Genomic DNA, 27,052 nt, shown 5'->3' on the forward strand with positions numbered 1-27,052 from the left:
ATGGGTTCCAGCTCCGGTAGCGAAACATTGCATGTTTGGGTCCACGATTTGATATAGCCCCCATATAACGATACCTCCCAATATTCGGTATTTTGATGATTTTTGACACATTTTATGACGAATTTCTCTGAAAATTGGTAGTTGCAGATCATAATGGGTCCCAGTTTGTGTGGCGAGTCATTGTAATTAAAGGACCAGGTTTTGGTATAGCCCCCATATAACGGTACCTCCCGATATTCGGTATTTTGATAATTTTTGCCAAATATTTTCGCGGATTGGTCTAAAAATTTGTATTTGTAGATGATAATGGGTTCTAGTTCCGTTGGCAAAACATTGCATGTGTAGGTCCACGATTTGGTATAGCCGCCATATAACGATACCTCCCAATATTCGGCATTTTAATGCTTGTTGTCACATTTCTTCTAATGTTTCCTTTACCCTAAGGTGGAGGGTATTAAAAGTTTGGCCCGGCCGAACTTAATGTTTTTTTACTTGTTGAATATATTCCAGTAGTTGGAAAAAGGGGTATTTTTATTGGGAAATGGTCGCTTCCACTTAGATCATCATGTATGTTCCAGGTTGAATTGATCTTGATTATTGGTGATGCTATAGATAAGTCAATATGTGAAAATGTGTTGTGTGTTGAATAGTGTGTAGGTGAACCATCGTTTAGCAAAATAAGATTCGATTGAGTTATAAATTTATTTATTGTATTGCCTCTTTTGTTATTCTTTTGTGAACCCAAGAAGAGTGCCAGCCATTAAAATCTCCCGTAATAATATATGGGCAAGAAGAACAGTTGAAAGTATCGTCTAAATTTTTCTTATTAAATCCCAAATTTGGCGATATATAAGATGAAAAAATAGTAAATTTTATTTTTGAATAAAGAGTTAGGGCTATTGTGTCAAATGTGCTATTTGTGTAGAAGATTTCGTGTTGAATAGAATTATGTATATTCAGATCAGAGCCTCCAAATGAATTCATATTATTTTCTTTTCACTGCAAATTTCAGATCATTAAGCTCGTCTCGAAAGAGAAATCAAACACATAAATCGCCTTAATAAGGCAAAACTTAAAAATTCAGCCGAGCCTGGCTGTGGGATTTGAACCGCGGACCTCGGTGTGCAGCCAACTAGAAGTTGCCGTCTCTACGTTCAGAGCCATTAACCCGTCTTCCTAAAGTAGCACTAAAACAAGTGTATGCATTGGAAGCAATTTAGTTGTTGTGGACAAAAAATCCATCACTACAAAAACAAAAAACTTTGCTGTGAAAAAGATCTGCCAATAGAACTTGAGTCGAACCTGAAGAGTTTCTAGTGTATAATTCGCATATGCTAATTTGCAATAAGTTCGAAATATATACTTCTTTCCAGAGAACGGCCCTTGTAAGCCATCATCCAAACCAAATATGCCTGATGAGCCGCTTAACCAACGGCGAAACGCGTCGCATAGTGGTGAGTGTGTGATAGTGTCTATCTGGCTTTCCTTTTCACTGCAAATTTCAGATCATTAAGCTCGTCTCGAAAGAGAAATCAAACACATAAATCATAAAACATATGATCTTCGCCTTAATAAGGCAAAACTGATAAATTTTATAATTGACAGGGATTGGGATATTTAGAGCATTTTTTAGGTGTGTTTCCTGAAGAGATATTACTTGGGGTTTATGTAATTTTATTAGCGTTTGTAATTCATTATATAATAATTATATATGTAACCTTTTATGTTCCATTGTAAAGTGCTAAGAGTCATCTAGTGTATATTATTTTTATTGATATATAATTCAAATTTTGGTTGGTATTAAAAAAATTTTGGTTGGTATCAAAGGTAACGAATGACAAACAATATTGAGTGAGTGTTGTGTAAACAGGGCAATATTGAATTGATTTTGGGGTTTCTTTCTTCTTTACTTCGTGTCATTATTCTTTCATTCCGCTAGATTCGTCGCTAGTTTCAACTTAAATTTGGTTCAACAGTTTTGTTTTGAGAGATCTTCTCATTCTCTTTGATGCATTTCGTGGTAGAATTATGACATTATGATTTCATTCACTGTTCTGTTTTGAGGGAGAGTTTTGTTTGTTATTGTTGCTGTTGCTGTTGTTCCATGCTGTGAAGTTTCATTTAATTTATTGAGAGACGCATATTTGGATGTTGATGGGGATTGAGCATCGAGAGAGTTGTGAGTATTGTTTCTAGTTATCTCTGCATATGATTTGGACTGCTGAACTCGCGCCTTATACATGTTAGGGCAGTTTTATGGACTACTTTTTTAGTTGTTTTTATTGTTTGAATTTCTTTCTGTTTCAAAAACGTTGGGCATTTTTTACTTGTGGCTGGATAATTTGTGTCTGATATCTCTTCTCTCTTGCAATTGATGCAGCACGTTGTGTTTTCGCATGGAGTATTAGAATTAATTGTGTGATATGAATTGGAACAATTGTAGCAAATTTTATCATTTGTACAAAACTTTCCCGAATGACCGTATAAGTGGCAATTGTTGCATTTAAGAGGCGAAGGGATGTAGTCACGCACTTGTCTTATTACATAACCAATGTGTACGTATTTAGGGAGCTAAATGGTTGTGAAAGTTAATATAATAAGACCTGTTTCAACTAATAGTTCATCTTTCTGTTTCAATATTTTTTTGACTTCACAAACATTTTGAGATTTCATTTCATTAAGAATTATGTCTTCGCTAATTCCCCGCAGAGAGTTATCATATACACTCCCCGACACATGAATAGGACAACGCAAATATTATTTAAGAGACTGCTGGTTTTTACAAAAGAAAGGTACAATTGTATGTTATTTGTTATTGTTTTTTCTTATTGATTATCGCTCATTATTTGAGTGTAATTTAATGTGCAGAAAATGTACCGTTATGAGATTTTTTCTATTTTGTTTTGGTACTGTGGTAAAATTACAGTATTTTTTCGTGACACTTGAATAAGACACTGCTTTAAATTCCAGTTTTTTCGTACAAGTTAAAATGTGAAGGTCAATAATTTTAATTTTCACCGTAATTAAAGTAATTTAAATTACAATTCGTTAAAAATGGGACGAGGAAAATCATTGACTGGTGAAGAAAAAATTAAAATTAAAATTTACAAAGAATCTGATTTATCTATTAATCAAATCGCAAAAAAAATTGGCAGAAGCCGGAATGTAGTATCCAATTTTTTAAAAAATGAATCAAGTTACGGAAAAAATATGAAAGGTCGAACAAAAAGTGTACTTTCAGCAGCAGATAAACGTGCTATACTTAGAAAAGCTTCAAACTCTCACGACTCCGCAGCACAAATTTTAGCTAAAACAGGTGTAGTAGCGAGCGTAAGAACTGTTCAGCGTGTTATTTCTAAAGCTGACCACTTAAAGAGATTAAAACTTAAGAAGAAACCACCGCTTAACGACACGCGTAAAAAGGCACGCCTCGAATTTTGTCGTTCGCATTGGACGGGTAAAACAAATTGGCACCGTGTCGTCTTCTCTGATGAAAAAAAATTTAATTTCGAGGGGCCAGATGGTTTTAATTATTATTTCCACGATATTCGAAAAGAAAATCATTATTTGGATCGCTTGCATAGCAGAGTGGGCGGTGTAATGGTATGGGGGGCCATATCATACTATGGCACTATCGATTTGCAATTCCTAACCACCACAATGAATGCAAATTGCTACAAAAATGTTCTTCAGGAAGCATTTCCTCAATTCAAAATTTTTTTTGGAGACCTAGAATGGATATTCCAGCACGACAATGCACCGATTCATACAGCTGGAGTCGTAAAGTCTTGGATTCGAAGCCAAAATGTCAAGCTTCTTAACTGGCCACCTTACTCCCCAGACCTTAATGTAATTGAAAATGTGTGGGGCTGGCTAGTTAGAAAAGTTTACGCTTCTGGTAAGCAGTACAACAACAGAGATGACCTTATCTATGCAATAAAAGAGGCCTGGTCCACAATTTCCCTCGATTACATTAAATCGTTGTACGATTCCATTCCAGACAGAATGTACGAAGTAGTTCTTAACAAAGGAGGACCTACTCATTATTAATATTACAAAAATGTGTTCAAATCTTAATAATTTAACGTTAAAAATAAACCAAAATAAAAACTATTTTCAAACTATACATTTTATGAGTTTTTTTAAAGGGTGTCCTATTCTACTGACGCAATTATAAAGCCAAATTTGCAGTAGTTTTACATTCATTGGCATTATTTTAAACAACCATTATCCATATCACATCGAAAAATATTTTTCTCGTTAAGAACTACCTGTGGTTGAAAAAATGCAAAAATTTAAAATTTTTTTCGCTATATATGTTTATAACTTGTAATTTAATATGAATTACATTGGTGTCCTATTCATGTGTCGCGGAGTGTATGATGCCTTTAGAAGTGTTCAAACTCTTGTGTTCATTTATTTCTACATTTATTTCAAGGGTAAATGAGGTTAACTTTATTAACATGCTTACTTGGATATAGTTTTTTGTTTTCACAAGTAATGTTCCATTCATCAATTTCTTACAAGAGGAAACTTCTCCACAAGCACAATCTATCAATTTCTTTATAAGAAATGGTGAAGTGTTCTTGAATGATTCAGTTTTGTGTAAACTTGTTATCACAAGATATTTTGGACCAATAAACACATTTTTTATGGTTTTGTTGTGGTTCCTTGCGCAACATAACATTGTTGTTGGAAGTCGTATTTTTTTTTATTCTCGCTCTCTATAAGAGAGGAGAGATCACTAAAATTCGTCTTATGTATGGTTATTTTTTCTTCAATTTATTGCACCAAATACATTAATCTTCATTTGAAGTTTTTTTTATGATTATTTGAGTATTTATATAAAAGTACATTCACAACGCAATGATATTCAGTTTGCCACTGATATATATATATATATATATATATATATATATATATATATATATATATATATATATATATATATATATATATATATATATATATATATATATATATATATATATATATATATATATATATATATATATATATATATATATATATATATATATACTAGCTGGTCCGGTCCACATTGCCGGCCCGTAGTTCTTGTCTATTATGCATATTTGTCAAAGCATAATTATTCACAGATATGACTGATATAAGCATTCACGTACTGGTCGATTAAAAGTGTTTTAAAATACCTGCACCCATATTTAAGCCGAGATTTTTAGCGATTTTGAAAAAGGAATTATCTTTTAACTTTCGTGTGAAATCTTCAGATTAGGGCCTATATTGGTCTTAACCACATTCATCAAATGATTGATTCCTATAAAAATTGTACTTATAGGCATTTATTTAAGTAAAGTCCCGACATTGGAGTATCCCCAAGTCCACTTGTACATCGAATGTGTGGTCAGAAAAGAAAATTTTGTATTCTATTGAATTTGTAACCCCCAAGAGAATATTGGTTGGAAACGTAGATTTGGGATGTACATCTATATGAAATAAATTGTGAAAACATGAACAAATTACATATATAAGAAAGTAGCACGGGACCGAATATTTGTTGAATCGTCATTGAATTATACTATGATGAAAAATATGGACTTTATGGGGTCTCCAAATTACAATTTAAGTGCGAAATACGATGTTAACTGACATATACCTTTCAACTGCAGGGCCTACATCGTGGTTCAGCAGGAAGATGTGAACACATTTAAACAAACAAAAATGACCGAAAAAGCCTCTTTCATGTGTCAATAATCCGTCCAATGAGAGCTCAAAATGCAAAATTCTATGGGAGTACAATCACCAAATATAAAGGATGCAAAAAAGTAGAGCGAATGGGACTTTAGTAAGAAAAGGAATTCTATCCTTCCAGAAGTTCTTCCTAAACATTCAAGATACCTTAAATCGCTTTTGCAGGTCATGATGTATAACCATCGTATGATTTAAGCTATTTTTGTGATCTTGGCCACTTTTTTTTTACCTTTTTTGGCATCTTTGTTTCTAAGGGGGTAGAGAACCTCTTCGCATAAAATTTAAAATTTTCGGGGTAGGGCCCATATTGGTCTTGACCACATTCATCAATTGATTTGGCTAAAAAAATTTATTTATGCTACCCTGGGTTAGGCAACCATCATACAGATAATTGCCTCATAGGAATTTATTTAAGTAAAGTCCCCACATTGGAGTATTCCCAAGTCCACTTTCACATCGAATGTGTGGTCAGAAAAGAAAATTTTGTATTCTATTGAATTTGTAACCCCCAAGAGAATATTGGTTGGGAACGTAGATTTGGGATGTACATCTATATGAAATAAATTATGAAAACATGAACAAATTACAAATATAAGAAAGTAGCACCGGACCGATTATTTGTTAAATCGTCATTGAATTATACTATGATGACAAATATGAACTTTATGGGGTCTCCAACTTACAATTTAAATGGCAAATAAAATTAATTCCCACCTTACGATAATAGGTGTAAAATAGTAATAATATTTGACTATTCTAAAATCATTCTGCCCTCAATTATGAGGTGGATAGAACTATTTTTACTTATTTAAATCACGCGAATTTTTTTCAGTTTGAAAAAACATTGCGTTTTTCTGCTATATTTTTGATTTGGCCTCTATTTGTCATCTTGGATTATAAGGAGTAGAAGAAATTTTTCAATGTAGATCGATGTTTCGGAGTAGTGCCCATATAAAGATACCTCCTGATTTTACCATATTTCAAAGTATTTGGATAAACATGTGTATTTGGGGGTGAAAATCAACATATATACAAATTTTAGAATTTTCTCCATATAATAGTACCCCCTCAAGTCCACCTTTTGGCGGACAAACAGACCGGGGGACTTATGAGAACTCTAATGCATAATCTAAAGTGCAAATGGGTTTAAAAAAGTAATTAGCTTCGGCTATTCTTAAATCATTCAGGCGTCAATTATGAGGTGTACAAAATAAAGTATATATATTGTTAAATATTGAAGGCCACGGCTTAATACTGTATATACTGTATTTTGTAATTACTCACAGATATGACTGATATAAGTATTCACGTACTGGTCGATTAAAAGTGTTTTATATGTTTTATATATACTGTATTTTGTACATCTCATAATTGACGCCTGAATGATTTAAGGATAGCCAAAGTTAATTACTTTTTTTAACCCATTAGCACTTTAGATTGTGCATTAGAGTCCTCATAAGTCCCCCGGTCTGTTTGTACGCCAAAAGGTGGACTTGAGGGGGTACTATTATATGGAGAAAATTCTAAAATTTGTATATATGTATTTGTATATAATTCTTAACCTTACACACTATCTAGCAACCCTTACTTTCTATTCAAGAATACATATAAATTGGTGACAGACCAACGCGACTCATCTTGCGTACATTGTCTTTCCTGCATATCTCTTATGGGGGTCATAAAATCTCTATTACATGCTCATTATCTTATGCAGCAGGCAAACACAGCGTTTGGTAGATTATAATTTACAAAAACTATTAAACATAGTCGTACGTAAATAGTTCAATACAAAATTATCACTAAACTGAAGAGTAAATTCTATGTTGATAAGAATGTAAGTACTTAGCATAAAGCAAACTAAAAACTAAATAATATTTAGATAAGCGTGTGGAACACCAATTCCATTTCCACACACATGTTTGAGTCTTTCAAACATTCTGCGGGGGGGCAAAGTGAATAGATGCTACTCTTGTCGGTTTTATGCATCTTCTGATTGAACATATTAGATCTATTATGCAGGCGGCTACCATCACCATTAGAGATAAGTGCCCGGAGATATGATGAAAATTCAACCCTTTTAGATTAAGCTGTTAGGCATCGATCGTTTTCAACTGAGACTCTATTTCCGCTAGCCTTGCTGAGTGATTTACCACCATCGGCCCTAAAGGCATGACCGAGAAATTAGACAGCCGGTCTATGTCTGCTACGAAGGATGATTTGTCTTCCACGACCTTCTTCGATTCAAGATTGAAAGGTGTGGAAATTGTTGCTCCTTTTACCCTTAATGTACATCCTGGCTTCATCGTAATGATGCCTTGACTCGGTAGCTGGACTATTTGCTGTGAATCTCGACTGCAGGATACGTGAGCTGTTGTTGGTTGAAAAACTTTGAACAACCAGCGGTTGTTGGCTTGCAGCTTCGTTCATAGCGATTCCATCTTTGTCTCAGAGAACTGACATCTCGGTGCATTTAGGGGCTTAAGAGAGTACACCTCACACGAATGGTCATTTGCGTCGACCCATGGCCAATTACCTTCGCAAACATATTCATCGTCAATGTACAGCTGACACATGTTTAACTCAGCTTGCGTCATTATATGATAGGCAACCCTGTTGAAATTATATATCAGATAATGTCCCGATGGCTGTGCTACAACTTTCCCACCGTTCAGCCTAATAGGCAGGGGGATGATCCGATGCAGCTGAGACGTGTGCTGCGTAAACAATGGAATATTAACTGAAACCATCAGTCGGTCCTCAATTAATGCTGCCTTAGCAGTAAGAAGTTTGTATACCGCTCTAATTTGATCATACTTTTTTCCAGGAAATTTGAGGTGTTCAGGCATGTGATCTCTTATCTTGGTCATTTCTTCCTGAAGTTGTAACGGCGTAATCAAGGCTGGATTGAGCTTCCCATGGTTAATGTCAATAAGCAGGTTTATCATACTCGACTGTACTCTTTCGTTCTCGCGAATTATTGCGTCCAAATCTTTGGTTACCATGAAAAACCGAATCGACTCTCTATAAACGAAGTATGATTCTTCCGTAGCTGCCGTTATGTTGTTCATCTGATCCTGTATCTTCTTGAAGTTGGAATTTACATCTTCCATAGTAGAGCGCAGAATATTAACCGTAGATTCTACGACCGATGTTTGTTTTTGCATCATAAACTTCAGGTTATATTGATTTTCCAATAAGTTTTGCAAGCTTTCTTCTATTTTTTCCGATCTTCCGCATCCATAGTTCCGAATAGGACGTGCTGGAGTGACCCGATGAACTCTAATGGCGCTCGTTTGGGCCTCCTACTAGTTCTCGAGAACAAGAACTCGTTAGTGTCTTGTAGACTCCGAACCTGCCTCTCCATAGTTCTTAGAATATTGTCGCACTGCGGCTCGAATATCTGCAACTTTACGCATAGTGGCATCATCGTTTTTAACACGGTCTCGCAGTTCTCCATGGATTCAAAGAATGGAAGCATATTAAAAACTATGATCATGTTCCATTTCGAGGCTACAACATTCACTTATCCAACCTGGTCCAAATATAGTGCGGTTGACTCCTGCAGCTCTGTGATATTGGTTAAGCTGTCAGCGACCGTAGGTTTTACTTGAGTTAAAGCAAGAAGCAAAAGCACTAAGTAGCCTGCCAGATTGCCGGTTCTCTTTCCACTGGAGCTGTCATGTTTTTCATCAGTTTTTACGCCTTCTAATGGGCACAACTTGTTCACGGATCTCTTTATCAACCCTGCTTGGGTTTTTAAAGTGGCGACTCTTACTAACCTATCCGGTCCTGGATGGACATCTTCGAATTTACCTAACGGCCATCGTCCAGGATGTGTTTCCTCATTCTTAACTATCACCACTTGTCCCCTCTGTATATTCTTCTTTTGGGTTTTCCACTTGTACCGTTGTTGGAGTGTTTCTAGATAGTTTGATTTCCATTGCTTCCAAAAACAATTTTTCATTTTCTGCACTTGCTTCCAACGATCTAGGGTTGTAATGTTGTGTTCGTCGCTCGTTTCTGGATAGCTTATCAAGGGCCTTCCGATTAGAAAATGTCCAGGTGTGAGGACTTCCACCTCGCCAGCATTATCATCCATGTTATAAAGCGGCCTCGAATTTAACACGGCCTCGATCTGATATAAAAGCGTAGACATTTCTTCAAATGTCAATTTACTCTCACCAATAACTCTTCGTAAATGGTATTTCATTGATTTAACCGCCGCTTCCCATATTCCTCCGAAGTGGGGACTTGCCGGGGGAATAAAATGCCACTGCACTCCTTCTGTTGCTAATATAGGTGCTAGTGCGTTATTCTTCTTCATGGCGGCCTTTAAATCTCTATCCAAATGTTTAAATGTTCCAACAAAGTTTGTGCCGTTGTCAGAATATATATGACTACTTTTACCTCTTCTGGCAAACAAGCTCTTTAGGGCTGCCAGAAATGCTTCTGACGTCAAACTGCTAACCGGTTCCAAATGAATTGCCTTTGTTGTCATGCAAATAAATACCGCAATGTATCCTTTATATGTTTTCTGACTTCTGCCATTTGAACATTTCATGTATATTGGTCCTGCATAGTCCACACAACAATGTGTAAACGGTGCTGATACATTAACTCTATATTCTGGTAACATTCCCATTAGATGGCATTGATTTTCTCGTTTATATCGTATACATTTGACGCAACCCCGATTCAGCCGTTTTACGTTGTTTTTCAACCCAATAATCCAAAATTTTCTTTTTAGCAAATGTTTCACTATCCGATTTCCACCATGGAGCGTTTTCACATGTGCGTCCTTGATAATTAGATCACTCAGGTCTGATTTATTGAGTATTATAGGATGTTTATGATTATACGCCAGCGAAGCTAACTGTAATCGACCTCCAACTCTCAACACGTCATTCTCGTCTAAAAAGGGTTTTAATGAAGCCAGCTTGTGTTTGTGATCAATCGGCGTATTATTTCTTAGTCTCGTGACAATTTCTGGAAATTCTTGTTGTTGATGGCCTTTTATTAAAAACATTTCCGCAGCTCGTAATTCTTCCACAGTCAAGTAATCTGGCAAGTTTTTTCCGCGTAGCTTTGCGATATATCTGAGCACATACGCTATCACTCGCTTAAGTCGTGTAAACGATGAATAATCTTTTACCATATGATTGAAATAGTTGGGACCGCTGTTCGCATTTGTAACGGCCACATTGACGTACACAGGTTCCTTTGTACCCCAGCTCTCTTCATCTCGCATTAACCACGACGGACCATTCCACCAGAGATTATTCTCTGGTAACTTGACTGCTGATATCCCTCTGGATCCCATGTCTGCCGGATTTTCCTTTGATTTTACATATTGCCATTTGGCTGCTGGTACCCATTGTCGAATCTCCTTCACTCTTGTCCTTATAAATCGATCTTTACTGGAACTATTACGGATCCATAACAGCGCTATCGACAAATCACTCCACATAAATACATTTGCTTCTATTGACAAAATTTTCATAACCTTTGTCATAAGTTTCGCTAATAAATTCGCCACACACAACTCTAGTTTTGGTAACGTCTTCCTATTTTTAATGGGATTGACTTTGCTTTTAGCTGCTACTAGATGAACAACTCCATTCACTTTAACATAAACTACGGCTACAAAAGCCTTTTCCGATGCATCCGCGAATCCATGCAATTGTGCTTCAGTTGGGCTGGATACGTGCAACCATCGAGGTATTCGAATCGAAATTAGTGAGGTCAGCTTACTCGTGAACCCTCTCCATTGTTTATTCAGCTCCTCTATTAGTAGATTATCCCATCCAATATGCATTACCCATAGTTGTTGAATAAAAAGCTTCGCCGTTATTGTTCCAATATCCATTACCCATAGTTGTTGAATAAAAAGCTTCGACGTTATTGTTATTGGCGTTAGCCATCCTAATGGATCGAAGATTTTGGCCAAATAGGACAGGGCTTTCCGCTTGGTTATCCGTTGTTCATTGTAAAGTTGCGTTGTAAATCCAAATGTGTCACATGCTGGATACCATTTCAGCCCCAACGTTTTAAGGCAATCATCTTCTTCTATGTGAAGTGCATCATTCTCTCTTTTAGCGTCTATGTTTTTTTGGACATCACTATCGTTCGAAATCCATTTTCGTAGCTTAAATCCATATTTTGCTAGATGTTTATTTATTTTCTCCTGTAATTCTTTACATCTTAAAATAGAATCTGCTCCGGTTAACAAAACTTCCATGTAGAAATCATTTTGGATAATAGCGCCAATGTCTTTATCTTCACATTGAGATCCAATTTCGTCAAGCGTCTTTAACGCCAAAAACGGCGCACATGCCGTACCGTACATCACTGTCGTTAATCTGTATTGTTCTACTGGGCTTTCGCTGCTGGATCTCCACAACACATATTGGTATTCTTGGTCATCTTTATGTACCCAAATTTGTCGGTACATTTTTTCCACGTCTGCACTTATGACGAACTGATGTTTCCGCCATTTTGTAAGGATATCAAAAATATCTCTCTGCAATCTTGGCCCAGCGTAGAGAATATCGTTCAAGCTTCTTCCATTTGATGTCTTGGAAGACGCATCAAACGCCACTCTTACTTTTGTAGTTATACTGCTTTCTCTGATGACAGCTTGATGGGGAAGGTAGTATTTTCCCCGTATTTCCGGCTCTACTCGTTCCATATGCCCCATACTAATATATTCTTCCATAAACTGTTGGTATTCCATTTTTAGTTCAGGGTTGGCGCATATTTTTTTTTTCAATGTTCAAAAATCTTGCCATAGCTCTTTTATGTGAATCTCCTAATTCAACGTCTTTCCTGAAGGGAAACAACATTCGCTAACGATGTTGTTGAGCCATAATTTGACATACAAAAGTCATCCTCTGTCACTGCTTGATTGTCGCTCACCTCCTCTATCTCCCAAAATATCTCCAGTGTAGTAGTTGCTACAATTTTCTTGCTGCTTCCCTTTTTTTCCGTAGTCGGCCCCGACAGTATCCATTTTTTCCCATTTATCTATATCGTATTTACACGTTGGATCCTGCTGAACTGAAGCTAACTCAGGAAGTACGACTGCCTCTATATTCACAGCGAAATCACTTAAAAATCTGGGTTTCACTTCGATAATAACTTTCGATTTTGCTTTACCGACGACTGCTCCTCCAAGTCCATGCAGTGTTACATCTGTTCTTTGCTTTGGCAACTGCAATATCTGTACGGCTTCCTCGCTGATTGAAGACGCCTGAGCACAAGGATCGATAAATGCTCGCAAGGTGATGCATTCGTTTTGCTTCGATTTTACTCGTATCTGTGCTGTTGCAATTAATACGCAATGCATAATGCATTTCTTTAATTGTGGTAAATGTTGATTTTCCTTTGTTGCCTCCTGAAGCCGATTTTTCAATATGAAGGCTGGTATGATGTCTGCCATTACACATAAATCAATTCGTTTTGCTAAAGCATCTTCTTGTTGCCTTATGATTTAAACAGTTAGTGCACAGCTCGTTCCGTCTTACCCAATCAATCCTCTCCTTCACTGTTAATGTTTTATACTGCTGACATTGGTGAATCTTGTGCCCAAAACTTTTGCAATAACCGCATTTTGTTTGATTTGCTTCGCTGTTTGTTGCTGCCTCTTTAAAATTGTATTGTCGCTTGAATCTCTGCTTATCTCCATCATCTATAGACCAAACTGAATTCAAAGTTTGATATCTTTGCTCCAAGAATTTTAGAACGTCGTTGATATCTTGAATTTCCGTAGACTTTTGTATTGTCTGTTCATATTGTAAAAGAGTCTCTTTATCCAATTTGCGCACTATTATGTGTGCCAGAATTGGGTATGCATCTCCTAGTTTCAAATTCATGGATTTGATACCCTCAATGCTCTCTATAGCTGTATCCAATAACTTCTTGATACTGTGATACCTTTTACGCAATGCTTCCAAAGCCCCTTCATATGCTGAACTGGTTAACGGCATGTTTTGAATAATCTACAGTGCATCCCCCTTCAAAGCTGACCTTAGACGAAACAGCTTCTCTTGATCTGAGGCATTTTTATCTTCGTGCACTAATGTGCGGAATAATTCATAAAATGAGTTCCAATCTTCACGACGTCCACTAAACTCTGGAATTTTTATTTTTTCGACCATTACGGATTTTCTTTCTGCCGCTTCTAAAGATGTCAACAATTCTGTTATTTGCATCTGAGCTTTGTTGAAATCTTTTCCGGACTGCTCCCACCGATCTTCCGTAAAGTCATTTCCTGCACCTTCTCTCGCCATTTCTGATCGAATGTCGAGCAGTGTGTTCATCTGGACTTCCAGTCTCTCAAGCAGTTTTGTTAAATATATCTTGTCTTTCTTGGTTTCGACCAGCTTTATCATAGAATTTAATTCTGCTACGTTAGAATTAAGTCGATTTTCTTTTCTTGATCTTGCTAGTTTGTTGTGATTTTCATTTGACACTTCACCAATTTCCATTCATTTGAATGATAACTGTGGTGTATTTAAGCTATGTTCTTGTGGACTTAAATCTCCTTGTCGTGGACTTATTTTAACGGTGTGGGATTCTTCTGCTTCTGCATCATTTAAAATCTTCCATATGTCCTCTTTCATGTTATGTGCAATTTCATACGCTTTCTCCTTATAATACGGGTCATTTTCACTCTTATCGTCCCTTTTTTTGACTGCCTCATCATTTCTGCAGAATGTTTCCCATTGTTCTACCACCTTCTTACGCATGTCTGGTATGGTATTACTGCGATATTTCCTACCTCGCGCCGTCTGCAACATAGCATCTAACACTTTGAAGATTGTGTGTTGTTGAGAGTAAATTTCTTGGCAACTAGGCATTTTGATATGTCCTTTTAAAAATCGATGTTTAATTTTTTGTAGATTTGTTTTCTTTTTTTTTTGTTTGCGAATGTTGATCAATGTTGTTGTTGTGTTTTGTAGATTGTTATATTGTGGTTGGTGAGTTGTTTCACTGCTGTTACCACACTTGATGTTGATGTTGTTAAAGTTGTTTGTTCCTAATGTTAAATCGTTTTTGATTGTTGTTGATTCGATTTTTGATGTTTGCTAGTTCCTTCACTTTCGCCAAGTGCGCGCTCGATGGACCAAATGTTTGGGAAGAGAATGAAAATGCTCGTATGATGCTTGATTCGACACTGAATTTATTTTTTCATAATTCCATCTTAAGTGCTAGCTTACAAAATAATTCTTAACCTTACACACTATCTAGCAACCCTTACTTTCTATTCAAGAATACATATAAATTGGTGACAGACCAACGCGACTCATCTTGCGTACATTGTCTTGCCTGCATATCTCTTGTGGGGGTCATAAAACCTTTATTACATGCTCATTACCTTATGCAGCAAGCAAACACAGCGTTGGGTAGATTATAATTTACAAAAACTATTAAACATAGTCGTACGTAAATAGTTCAATACAAAATTATCACTAAACTGAAGAGTAAATTCTATGTTGATAAGAATGTAAGTACTTAGCATAAAGTAAACTAAAAACTAAATAATATTTAGATAAGCGTGTGAAACACCAATTCCATTTCCACACACATGTTTGAGTCTTTCAAACAACACCCATTATCGTAAGATGGGTATTAATTTTATTTGCCATTTAAATTGTAAGTTGGAGACCACATAAAGTCCATATTTTTCATCATAGTATAATTCAATGACGATTCAACAAATATTCGGTCCCGTGCTACTTTCTTATATTTGTAATTTGTTCATGTTTTCACAATTTATTTCATTTAGATGTACATCCCAAATCTACGTTTCCAACTAATATTCTCTTGGGGTTACAAATTCAATAGAATACAAAATTTTCTTTTCTGACCACACATTCGATGTGAAAGTGGACTTAGGGATACTCCAATGTTGGGACTTTACTTAAATAAATTCCTATAAATACAATTTTCTAGCCAAATCAATTGATGCATGTGGTTAAGACCAATATGGGCACTATTCTGAAAATTTCACACCGAAGTTAAAAGATAATTACTTTTTCAAAATCGCTAAAAAATCACGAAAAAAGAGATCTCATTGCAAAAATTCTCAAATCGAGAAAAAATTTAGAAAAAATGTTCAATGGAATAGAATTTTAAAATAATAGTACATTCTATTGACAAACTTTGTAAGGATCTTTAAACATTTGCTGTAAGAAATCAGCGAACACGTTGAAGATTTTTTCAATTTGTTATTCTTCTTTTGTCAATTTTTTTCAATTTGTATTGTCATATGGAATTCAGTGGATTTTTTGTGAACAAACTAAAGAATAATTTTTCACTATATACAATTTTTCACCAAAAAAAAAAAAAAATGAAATAAGTGCGAAATACGATGTTAACTGACATCTACCTTTTCACTCCAGGGCCGACATCGTGGTTCAGCTGGAAGATGCGATCACATTTAAACAAACAAATATTACCGAAAAAGCCTAATGGGGTTCATTTCAAAGCGTGGTCCTACTTCTTTCAAGTGACAATAATCCGTCCAATGAGTGTTCAAAATGCAAAATTCTTTGGGAGTACAATCAGTAAAATACCAAATATAAAGGGTGGAACATAGTAGAGCGAATGGAACTCTTAGTAAGAAATGGATTTCTATCCTTCCAGCAATTCTTCCCAAACATTCAAGATACCTTAAATCGCTTTGCAGGTCATGATATCGATCGTAATTCACGGATAAGGGTACAACCCGATTTCATATTTATATAACCATCGTATGATTTAAGCTTTTTTGGGGTCTTAGCCACTTTTTTCATTTTTTTGGCCCTTATTTGGCATCTTTGTTTCTAAGAGGGTAGAGAACCTCTTCGCATAAAATTTGAAATTTTTGGATTAAGGCCCATATTGGTCTTGACCACATTCCTCAATTGATTTGGCTAAACAATTGTAGATATGCTACCTTGGGTTAGGGAACCATCATACAGATAATTGCCACATAGGAATTTATTTAAGTAAAGTCCCCATATTGGAGTATCCCCAAGTCCACTTTTACATCTAATGTGTGGTTAGAAAAGAAAAAAAATTATTCTATTGAATTTGTAACCCCCAAGAGAATATTGGTTGGGAACGTAGATTTGGAATGTACATCTATATGAAATAAATTGTGAAAACATGATCAAATTACAAATATAAGAAAGTAGCACGTCATTGAATTATACTATGATGAAAAATATGGACCTTATGGGGTCTCCAACTTACAATTTGAATGGCAAATAAAATTAATTCCCATCTTTCGGTAATGGGTGTAAAATAGCTATATTTTTTATTTGTCCTCTATTTGTCATATTGGATTACAAGGGGTAGAAGAAAGTTTTCAATGTAGGTCGATGTTACGGAGTAGTGCCCATATTAAGGTACCTCTTGATTTTACCTTATTTCAAAGGATTTGGCTAAAATGTATATTTGAAGTGGAAATCTTAAGCAAAATCCACCTTTTGACGGGAAGGAGGCCGGCATGGTTAGGGGGACTTATAAGGACTCTAAGGAGCTAATGGTTTTAAAAAAGTAATTAACTTTGGCTATTCTTAAATCATTCGGCCCTCAATTATGAGGTGTACAAAATACACTAAATTCCAAATTGCTGCTCATTTGACATGAAAATTTTTCTAAAATTTTTACCATACTAAAAATTAATTTGATGCCTTACATGGGGATAAGATTGATACATACTTTTTAATGGATTTGTATAGCACATCCACACATTTGAAGTCCACGGTTTAAATATTGAAGCCCACGGCTTAAATATGGGTACAGGTATTTTAAAACACTTTTAATCGACCAGTACGTGAATACTTATATCAGTCATATCTGGAATAGTTATGCTTTGACAAATATGCATAATAGAGAAAAAATACGGGCCGGCAACGCGGACCGGCCCAGCTAGTAAAATATAAAAAACACTACAAATGTACATTAGAAAAAAAGTAAAATATAAAAAACACTACAAATGTACATTAGAAAAAAGTAAGTCAAAATGGAGAAAAATCGTCTGTCTGTTGAAATCATGATACACATTATAAGACGTAGAGCTTTAAAATTTGGCAGAACGATTTGTATTGTGTATACGATGGTTAGTGTTATGTTGGTATAACAGTACCTCCCGATATTCGGTATTTTAAAGAATGGTCGTTCGTGTACATGTTCACATGTATAAATTAAAAGAATTCTTAATGGTTTTTGCAAATACTGAGCGGTCATTGTCTATATATTATATATTAAAATTATATATTATATATTAAAATTGCAAATAACAACTTTTTACTTAATTATACCTTTTATTAAGTCTGGATTTTGTTCCAAATCTGATGAAATATATTGATTGAAGTTTAATGTTTTATGTTGCGCTTGCCTGTCATTGGCACATTCGATCGAATTTAGCAAAGAAGCAAACACGTTAAATGTGGTGCAAATCGGTTCAGATATAGATCTTGCTCTGGTACATATAGTTCACATACAACATAAAAAATCGATTCTTTCCGATTAAATGTGTGTTATTCAAAATTCCATTCGATTACAAATGAGAGTCACTCTAAAGCAAATCCAAATCGCTATAAAGTAATCAATAACGGTCATAGTTGGTATAATCAGTTTAAAATAAATTACTTATATAAACGTTTATTTGTTACAGGTTGCCCCACTGTGGCCCTTTTTTTACTATGGGGATACTTCTATTTTTCATCAAATGTGGGTTTTAACATTTTGATCTTTGCTGTGATACTTACTAGTATGTCGAACTTCCCTATTTGTGAATGTTATTTTTTAGAGGGGACGATGTCAAGAATTAGACCACAAGGTGGTCAGGGTATTATGTCTTGTGCATTTGTTTGTAACAGGCAAAAGGAAACGAGATAGACCCATAGTTCCTTTTGATGATCTGCATAGAATCACATTCTGAGTCGATTTATGCATGTCCGTCCGTCCGTCTGTCTATGTATTTTTGTAAACAAAGTATAGTTCGCATTTATTGCCCTATCCAGATAAAATTTTGCACAAATCATTTGTTTGGCCCAAGGACGAACCCTATTGAAATTGGAGATAATCGGTCAAAATGTAGATAAAGCTCCCATATATATCTTCGTCCGATTTGCCTTTTATTGTACACCAAACGTGTAGAATCAGTCCGAATAGTATGGAATTTTGCATGTACGATCAGATTGGACCTAAAAATAAGTATGCTAAATTTGATCGAAATCGGTTTAGATATAGCTATAGCTCCCATATATATTGTTCATCCGATTTGTTGTTTTTGTCCTCCGCAGCCGTAATATGCACTCTGTAACAACCATATTTGGGGAAATATATCAAATACAGCTCAGAAATACATTTGCTAAATTTTATAGAGATCGGTTCAGATTTGGATATAGCTTCCATATATAACTTCGTCCGATTTACCTTTGATTGTGCACCAAACGTCTAATATTTGCCCAAATTGGATGAAATTTGGCACTTACGACCGAATTGAGCCTAGAAGGTAGAATGTTAAATTTGGTGAAGATCGGTTCAGATATAGCTATAGCTCCCATATATACTTTCATCCGATTTGATATACTTGTTACCCACAGTCATAATATGCACTCCGTAACAACGATATTCAGGGAAATATATCAAATACAGCTCAGAAATATCTTTGTCAAATTTTATCGAGATGGGTTACGATTTGGATATAGCTCCCATATATATCTTTATCCGATTTAAAATTAATTGTGCACCAAATGGGCAATACAAGTCCGAATTTAAAAGATACAAATGCTTCGGCATATTTAGTCCTTTGAACTTTAAATTATAATTATAATCATAGCGTGTATGATTGAATTCTCCCATAAAGACTTTTAATTGTTATGCGCAGCTCTACTAAATTAGCAAAGTGGTGTAGGGTAGCATAAAGTCGGCCCCGCCCGATTTTAAGACTTTCTTTACTGGTTTTGCGTTTTCAAAGCGTGCAATAATGTGTTATTCAGGTCCATTTGCTTAACAAGCTCTAGTGAGAATATTTTCTATTTTTCCAGTGGGGTTTCGTGTTTGAGCTGATGCAGGCAGAGTTTTCAAACCTGAGATCAGATAAGATTTGTGCATTTTGTTGTAGGTCTGGACCATTGAATCGTTAGTTGTTTGTTATTATTTCGCAGATATATTGGTTGGGTATTACAACATTGTTATTTAATCTCCTATCATTGATGGTCTAATGTACGCTTTTGAGCAGCTTTGGAATGCATTTAGAATCGTTAACATCAAACCTACCATATGGCTTCACAAATATTTGGGGACACATAAATGTTATAATTGTCTTTAAGTCCAAATATTGTCTTTAATACCCTCCACCATACATACAATGGTGGGTATATTAAGTCCGTTTGTAACTCATCGAAATAATAATTTAGGCCAAAATATCATATAGCCCCCATATAACGGTAACCTCGATATTCGGTATTTCCATGATTTTAGCCAAATTTTTCAATACAATAGCCTAAAATTCTATCCCCCACACAACGGTAACTTCCGATATTGTATATGCAGGACCACGCCTTCGTATAGCCCCCATATACTGGTTTTCCTTTGAGTGGTACTTTTCGACTGAGCTGTTTTTTGGAAATTTATCAAGTTACTTCAAAATGGTGGAGGACATTAAACGTTCTGCCTGGCCGAACATAGCTGCTTTTCAACTTGTTTACAAAGGGGAACATATTCAAAATATATTTTTTAAATTTCCTTCCAATTTTTATGCCCTCTATGTAACTCCTCAAAATACTCATGTCAGACCCAACATAGTATATATTCTTGATCAGCGTAAAATCTTCGATTTAGCGATGCCAGTCTGTCTGTTGTTATCACGCTATCTTTCGAACGAATTGGAATAGAAGGCTAAAATGTTGCACACATGTGTATTTTGCCAGTAGGTAGGTTAAGTTCGTAAATGAACCATGTTGGTCCACGTGTGCGTACACCTCCCATATAACGGTACATTCCAATATTAGGTATGTCGATGATTTTAGAGACGTCATTTAGTGGAATTTTTTCAAATTTCATATTTTAGGTTCGTAATGGATACTACAATCTATGAAAAAAAATTGCTTGTGCATTCCCACGTATTCGTATTGCCCCTATATAACGGAACCTCTCAATATTCTTTATTTTTATGATTTGAGAAACATTATAGGCTGGAATTGTTTCAAATTTTGTATTGAAAACTCGCAATGGGTATTACAGTCTACAGTATTCAGGTCCACGCCTTCTTATAGCCTCCATATAACCATACCTCCCGATATTCGGTATTTTGATGATGTTAGCGACATTTTTCACCGAAGTTTAAGTTTCCTATTTCAAATTCGTAATGGATACTACAACCTATTACAGAAAATTGTCTCTGCATTTTTTTTAATTATCTTCATTAGTTTTAGTATACCTTCCATTTTATTCTTGAGAAAAGTGTGATACAACTTGATGCTACTGAAAGCAATATTATAAAATTTTGTTTTTATTTTGTATTTTAATGGACGAGAAAATAACTTTAGCCAAATGGACTGCCAGTAGGACATTTACAATTTCTCCTATAGCACTTAAATATAAATCGTACAATTTCATTGAACATTTTATGCCCAGATTTACTTTTAAACTCTCCACCTTTTCAAGGATAAGTTATAAGCTATATACTTTACCCATCAACTTCCCGAGCTCGGCCAATCACAGATGCATATGACATCACTGGCATCTCCTCTACACCCTCCCTCTGTGTGAAAAGTGAAGTCCGACGGTTGTTGATACTTTGCTAGCTTGATGCATACCATATTACTCTCCACTTGGAAATTAGTATTAATGCATTAGTAACTGGCAAGGAGATCCTCTGCGATCAAAATAATATCTAACTTCACTTGTCTTTTTGATGATATTCGCCACATTTTCCCACGGAATTGTTCTAAATTTGATATTAAGACTTAGCTGTCCACTTTTTTCCATGGTCCCCATATAAAGGTACTCTGATAGATTCGGTATTCTGATAGATTTAGCCACATTTTTCCCCGCGTTTGTCCAAAAATAGTATTTGTTGTTCGTAATGGGTTCTAGCTCCTGTACTAAAAAATGTTATGTAGGTCCACGTTTTCCTACATCGCATACATAACGTCCGTTCGTTATCGGACATTCGGTACTTTGACGAGTTAAGTATTTTAGTAAAATTTGGTAATTGTAGTTCGTAATGGGTTCTAAAACAGGTGTCAATATATTGTCCATATTGGCCTCCAGTTTCCATATAACGGCACACACCGATATTCAGTATTTTTACAATCCTAGTCACATTTACCCACGGAATTTTTACAAATTTGGTATATAAGACTCACAATATTTAAAAACATTTTAGTGTAAAATTTTTAAATATAGGTTCCCGTTTTTGTATGGCCCCCAAACAACGCACAAAGGGGTGAAATCACAAAACACGGAGGTTAATTGAAAAATAAAATTCGTCGTTTGGAATAAATGCTTTTAAACTATTATAGAATATTAGATTCTACTTCAGTAACGAACATTTCAAAGTCATACGTTGTTCACGATAGTTATCGAATACAGATAGTTATCAGTGTAAAAAAAGTTTTGAAAATAATGATGTAAAAATATTTTAAAAATTAATTCGAAATATGACTGATTTGCGGTGAATGTACTTTGATCTAGTTCTCTGCTTTGTTTTTTTCTTTTTATTGTTCTTTTTAAATCACTTTCTCTTGCGGTTTTATACTTTCTTTACTACATAAAAATAATGTAAAAAAATGTCCGTCTGTCTGTCTGTCTGTTGCAATCACGCTATCTTTCGTATGAATTGAGATAGATGGCTAAAATTTTTGCACACATATTTATTTTTCCAGTACGCAGGCTAAGTTCGTAAATGGGCCATGTAGGTCCACGTCTTCGTATAGCCCCCATATAACGGTACCTCCCGATATTCGGTATTTTGATGATTTTAGCGACATTTTTCACGGGAATTGTTTCAAATTTGGTATTTGAAGTTCAAAGTGGATACTACACCTTAAGACAGAAAATTGTCTGTGCAAGTCCACGTCTTCATATAGCCCGCATATAACGGTACCTCCCTATATTCGATATTTTGATGATTTTAGCTACATTATTCACCGGAATTGTTTCAAAATTGGTATTTGAAGTTCGTTATGGGAACTACAGTCTGTGACAGAAAATTGTATATGCAGGTCCAGGTCTTCGTATAGGCTCCATATATCAGTACCTCCCTATATTCGGTATTTTGACGATTTTAGGTACAATACCCACCGAAATTGTTTGAGATGTGGTATTTGAAGTTCGTAATGGATGCTACAGCCTGTGACAGAAAATTGTCTATGCTGGTCCAGGTCTTCGCACAGCTCCAATTTAACGGCACCTCCTTATATACGATATTTTGATGATTTTAGCTACATTATTCACCGTTTCGAATTTGAATATGGTAATGGCTTAAGACAAACAATGCCTATGTATGTCCACGTCGTATGTCCACGTCAGGCCTTTTATAGCCAGCAGCCTTGGTACGCGAACTGAATTTAGTTTTATAAATAAATGAAAAAATATATAAATGACAATCAACTTTTAAATAAGTGGAAATAAATAAATTGAAATAAATTTTGAAAAAAAAGGAAATGAAATAATTTGAGCTGATAATTAATAAGAAAATAAAAAATCGGGTTATAAAATAAAAAAAGTTAAAGTTAAATTAAACAAAAAGCAATGAAACAAAAAATAAACTAGAAATAAACAAATTGAAATAAGTTTTAAAAACAGAAGAAAAAAAATAATTTTGACAAGAAATAAAGAAAATAAAAGGAACGAAGTTTAAAATTAAAAGTGAAATTCGATGAATAGTAATGAAACAAAAAATACATGAAATACACATTTAGAATATATGGCAAAATAGAATGTTATTGAACTGTGACGATCAATTAAAGGAAAAAATTGTATGTGAACATAAACTAAATGCAAAAAGTGTAAAAGAAAAAAAATAATGAAAATGAAACTATTATCAAGATATCAAAATAAAAACTGAGGAACTATAGAAATTTACAAAGAAGTCTACAAAACGTAACATAATGTAAAGCAGCATACGGCGAATAATCATCAACAGAACGAGCCAGCAAACACCGAAGGAAAACGAAATGAATATGTTAACGTTATTAAAGTAAGCTTATAGTATAATATTGCCGTTAAATTTTAGTACTTATTAAAATTAAATTTATTTGAACAACTAATCCTCTCATTCCTACTAACATCCATGTTAAATCTACCAAAATGACGGAAGTAGACAACATAGCCGAAAGATTAAGAAAAGGGTTAGACTTAGGAACGTCTTCAACTTGTTTAGGATTAACTCAAACACAAAAAGATGATGCGATTAAAATTATGAGAAGTTTCTTTCCACTAGACAGCACAGAGGAAATGGGCGATCAGCCTATAACACAAGTCAATATTAAGCAACTGGACTCGATTCCAGATATAGTTAAAAGTTTAAGAGAATCCAGTGGTAGACCAGGAGAGTTTAATTCATGGCGTAAGTCAGTCGATAGAATACTAGAACTTTTTGATTCTATAAAAGGTACTAGTAGGTATTTTGCCATCCTACATACCATTAGATTGAAAGTTATTGGTGACGCTGATACCGCACTGGAATACTAAGTATACTAGAATTCCAAATGAGTTCCTTGAGACAAAACAGTATGACGGTTACTCAGTTTTGTCGTGCTGTGTACCAGCACCTTTCTTTAATCCTAGACAAAATAGCATGCCTAGATTATGACGACAAAAGTCTTGCGAATATGACGAAGGCATACAGAGATAAAGCTTTGGACACATTTATTATAGGGCTTAGGGATCAGTTACCAAAATTATTAGCAATTTTTGCTCCCAATTAACTGCCTCAAGCATTGCATATCTGCCTAAAATTGGATAATATGAACATAAGAACCAACCTTGTCTTTGGTCAGACGAGAACGGCTATTAATTTCGGAAACTATGCAACAACTAAACAAGGATTCAATCCAGAACTTGTTAATTTTGAGGGACAGAACAAATTCCAAGCGAGACCTCCGTTTCCGCATCGGTCTCAAAAAACATCATGGTTTGAGGCACCACAAGCCTCCAATAGTAATCATGCTTTTAGACAACATTTTAATAATAATCGTTCTCGAATAAATCCGGTTCAACATAACCAATATGATACAATACATAATAAGCCTCAACCCATGGAAGTAGATCAATCCATGCAAACGAGACACGTTAACTATGCAAATAATCCTCAATATAATAATTTTCCATTCAAAAGGTCAGCAACCGCAAGCTTTCAAACACTAGTCAACATAGTTCAACGCAACTTTCATTTAAATACAACGGATACACCAAATTCAGTAAATACAGATTTTAAGGATTTACCAGAATGTAGCTCATTCTGAGCAACCTCGGACGCTGCTGACTATAATGAAGATTACGAAGAAATTGTCAACCAAAACGATGTAGAAGATTATCTTAATCCATGCGATTATAGGATAGAGGAACATGATAAATCGGAAAGTTATTCCTTACAAGAACTCAATGACGTTATGAATTTTTTTGGTTTAATAGTTCCTCGTTTCCATATTTTAATATAAAAACGAGGGACGTAAAAGAACTCAAAATTTTAATAGACACTAGTAGTAATAAGATCTATATTAAATCAGAGCACGTACAAGGTCCAAAACCGAATCTGGAAATTCTTTCTGCCAATGCAATATCGGGCAATGTTATAGACACTCACCATACCAAATTTTACATATTGCCAGGCTTACGTACATTTGACGCTATTTTGGGAAATAACACACTTGTCGAATTATCTGCTGTGATTTACTCATCTAAAAATTACTTTACACTTCAAAATCAAGTAACAATACCCATATACCAATATTTGATTCAAAACGTTAATAACATAGAAATGAGAATGGGACATATGACTCCAAATCAAAATGTACAACTTTCACGAATGGTTGATACTTTTAGGAACCTTCTTGCTGACCCAGACGAGCGTTTGACTTATACCACTCGGTTAAGGGCGAAATTCGGACTTCAACTAACGCACCGACATACACCAGAAATTATCCATATCCAACAGCACTGAAAGGGATAGTAGACGAAGAAATTAGTAAGCTACTCAAGGATGGAATAATAAGACCTTCTCGTTCACCAAAAAAGGAAGATGCATCAGGGCAAAAAAAATATCGTGTGGTGGTAGACTTTAGGAAGTTGAACTCAATAACAATTGCAGGTAGGTATCCAATTCCGGAGATTACTGCAGTTTTGTCAAAGCTTGGGGGAAATAAGTTCTTTTCAGTTATTGACCTAAAAAGTGGATTTCATCAAATCCCTTTAAGAGAGGAAGATATCGAGAAAACCGCGTTCTCTGTCAATAACGGCAAATATGAATTTACAAGGTTGCCATTCTGATTAAAGAAGGCGCCCTCCATATTCCAACGGGCACTCGACGATATATTGAGAGATTATATTGGTAAGATCTGCTATGTCTACATCGACTACGTGATTATTTTTAGCGAAGACGAATAGTCGCATTTAAAAAATGTGGAAGAAATCTTTTGGACAACACGAACAGTTGGACAAATGTGAATTCTTCAAAAAGGAAGTAGAATTTTTAGGATTTGTAGTTTCTGGGGAAGGGATAAAAACTATAAGGAAGAAGGTTGATGCACTTGTCAACATTCCATATCCTGTGACACTTAGGCAATTGAGATCATTTTTAGGACTATGCAATTACTATCGACGATTCGACGATGGTTTTGCAGATATCGCAAAACCTCTCACATCTATGTTAAGAGGACCTTATGGTAACATACCTGGGAGAGAATGAGAAAAAAACGATAGACAATCTTAAAAATGCCTTGGTATCTAGAGATGTAATGCTATATTACCCCGACTGTAAGAAAAATTTAATTAATAGTACAGAAATTCCAATAAACGTATTTAAGAACCAAATTTAGTTCTGATGAGTTAGTGATGAGCCATCCTACCAATTTAAAATTATATTCCCAGGTTACCACAGGCATATTATTAACGAACGAGAATTCACACTAGAAAACTTGACAACATTTTTAAAGCGTTATTTAAATCCTTCAATCAGAAATGGTGTAAAAGCACCAGAATGTATTATGGGCAAAATTCAGGAAATATACCTCATTCATTTTAGAAATTACAAAGTTTTATTTTCCCAGAATGTTGTTGTTGACGATGTTAAATCTGAAACTGACAAAGAAAATAT

At 35.1% G+C, this 27,052-nt stretch overlaps 1 protein-coding gene across 3 annotated transcripts in view; it reads right to left on the bottom strand.

The window, feature by feature from the left end:
• Positions 1–27,052, bottom strand: part of LOC101901723 (alpha-N-acetylgalactosaminidase) — a 488,470-nt gene that overhangs the window by 57,252 nt on the left and 404,166 nt on the right. Inside the window, exon 6 of one of the 3 annotated variants that reach the window (XR_009343395.1) lies at positions 23,038–23,297. The exons of the other annotated variants lie outside the window; for them this stretch is intronic. The gene's annotated coding sequence lies outside the window, so the exon portion shown is untranslated. The remainder of the gene's footprint in view (positions 1–23,037; positions 23,298–27,052) is intronic. 3 annotated transcript variants of the gene reach the window in all.

The sequence above is a fragment of the Musca domestica genome, unplaced genomic scaffold (genome assembly GCF_030504385.1).
Source record: "Musca domestica strain aabys unplaced genomic scaffold, Musca_domestica.polishedcontigs.V.1.1 5, whole genome shotgun sequence".
NCBI classification, from domain to species: Eukaryota; Metazoa; Arthropoda; class Insecta; order Diptera; family Muscidae; genus Musca; species Musca domestica.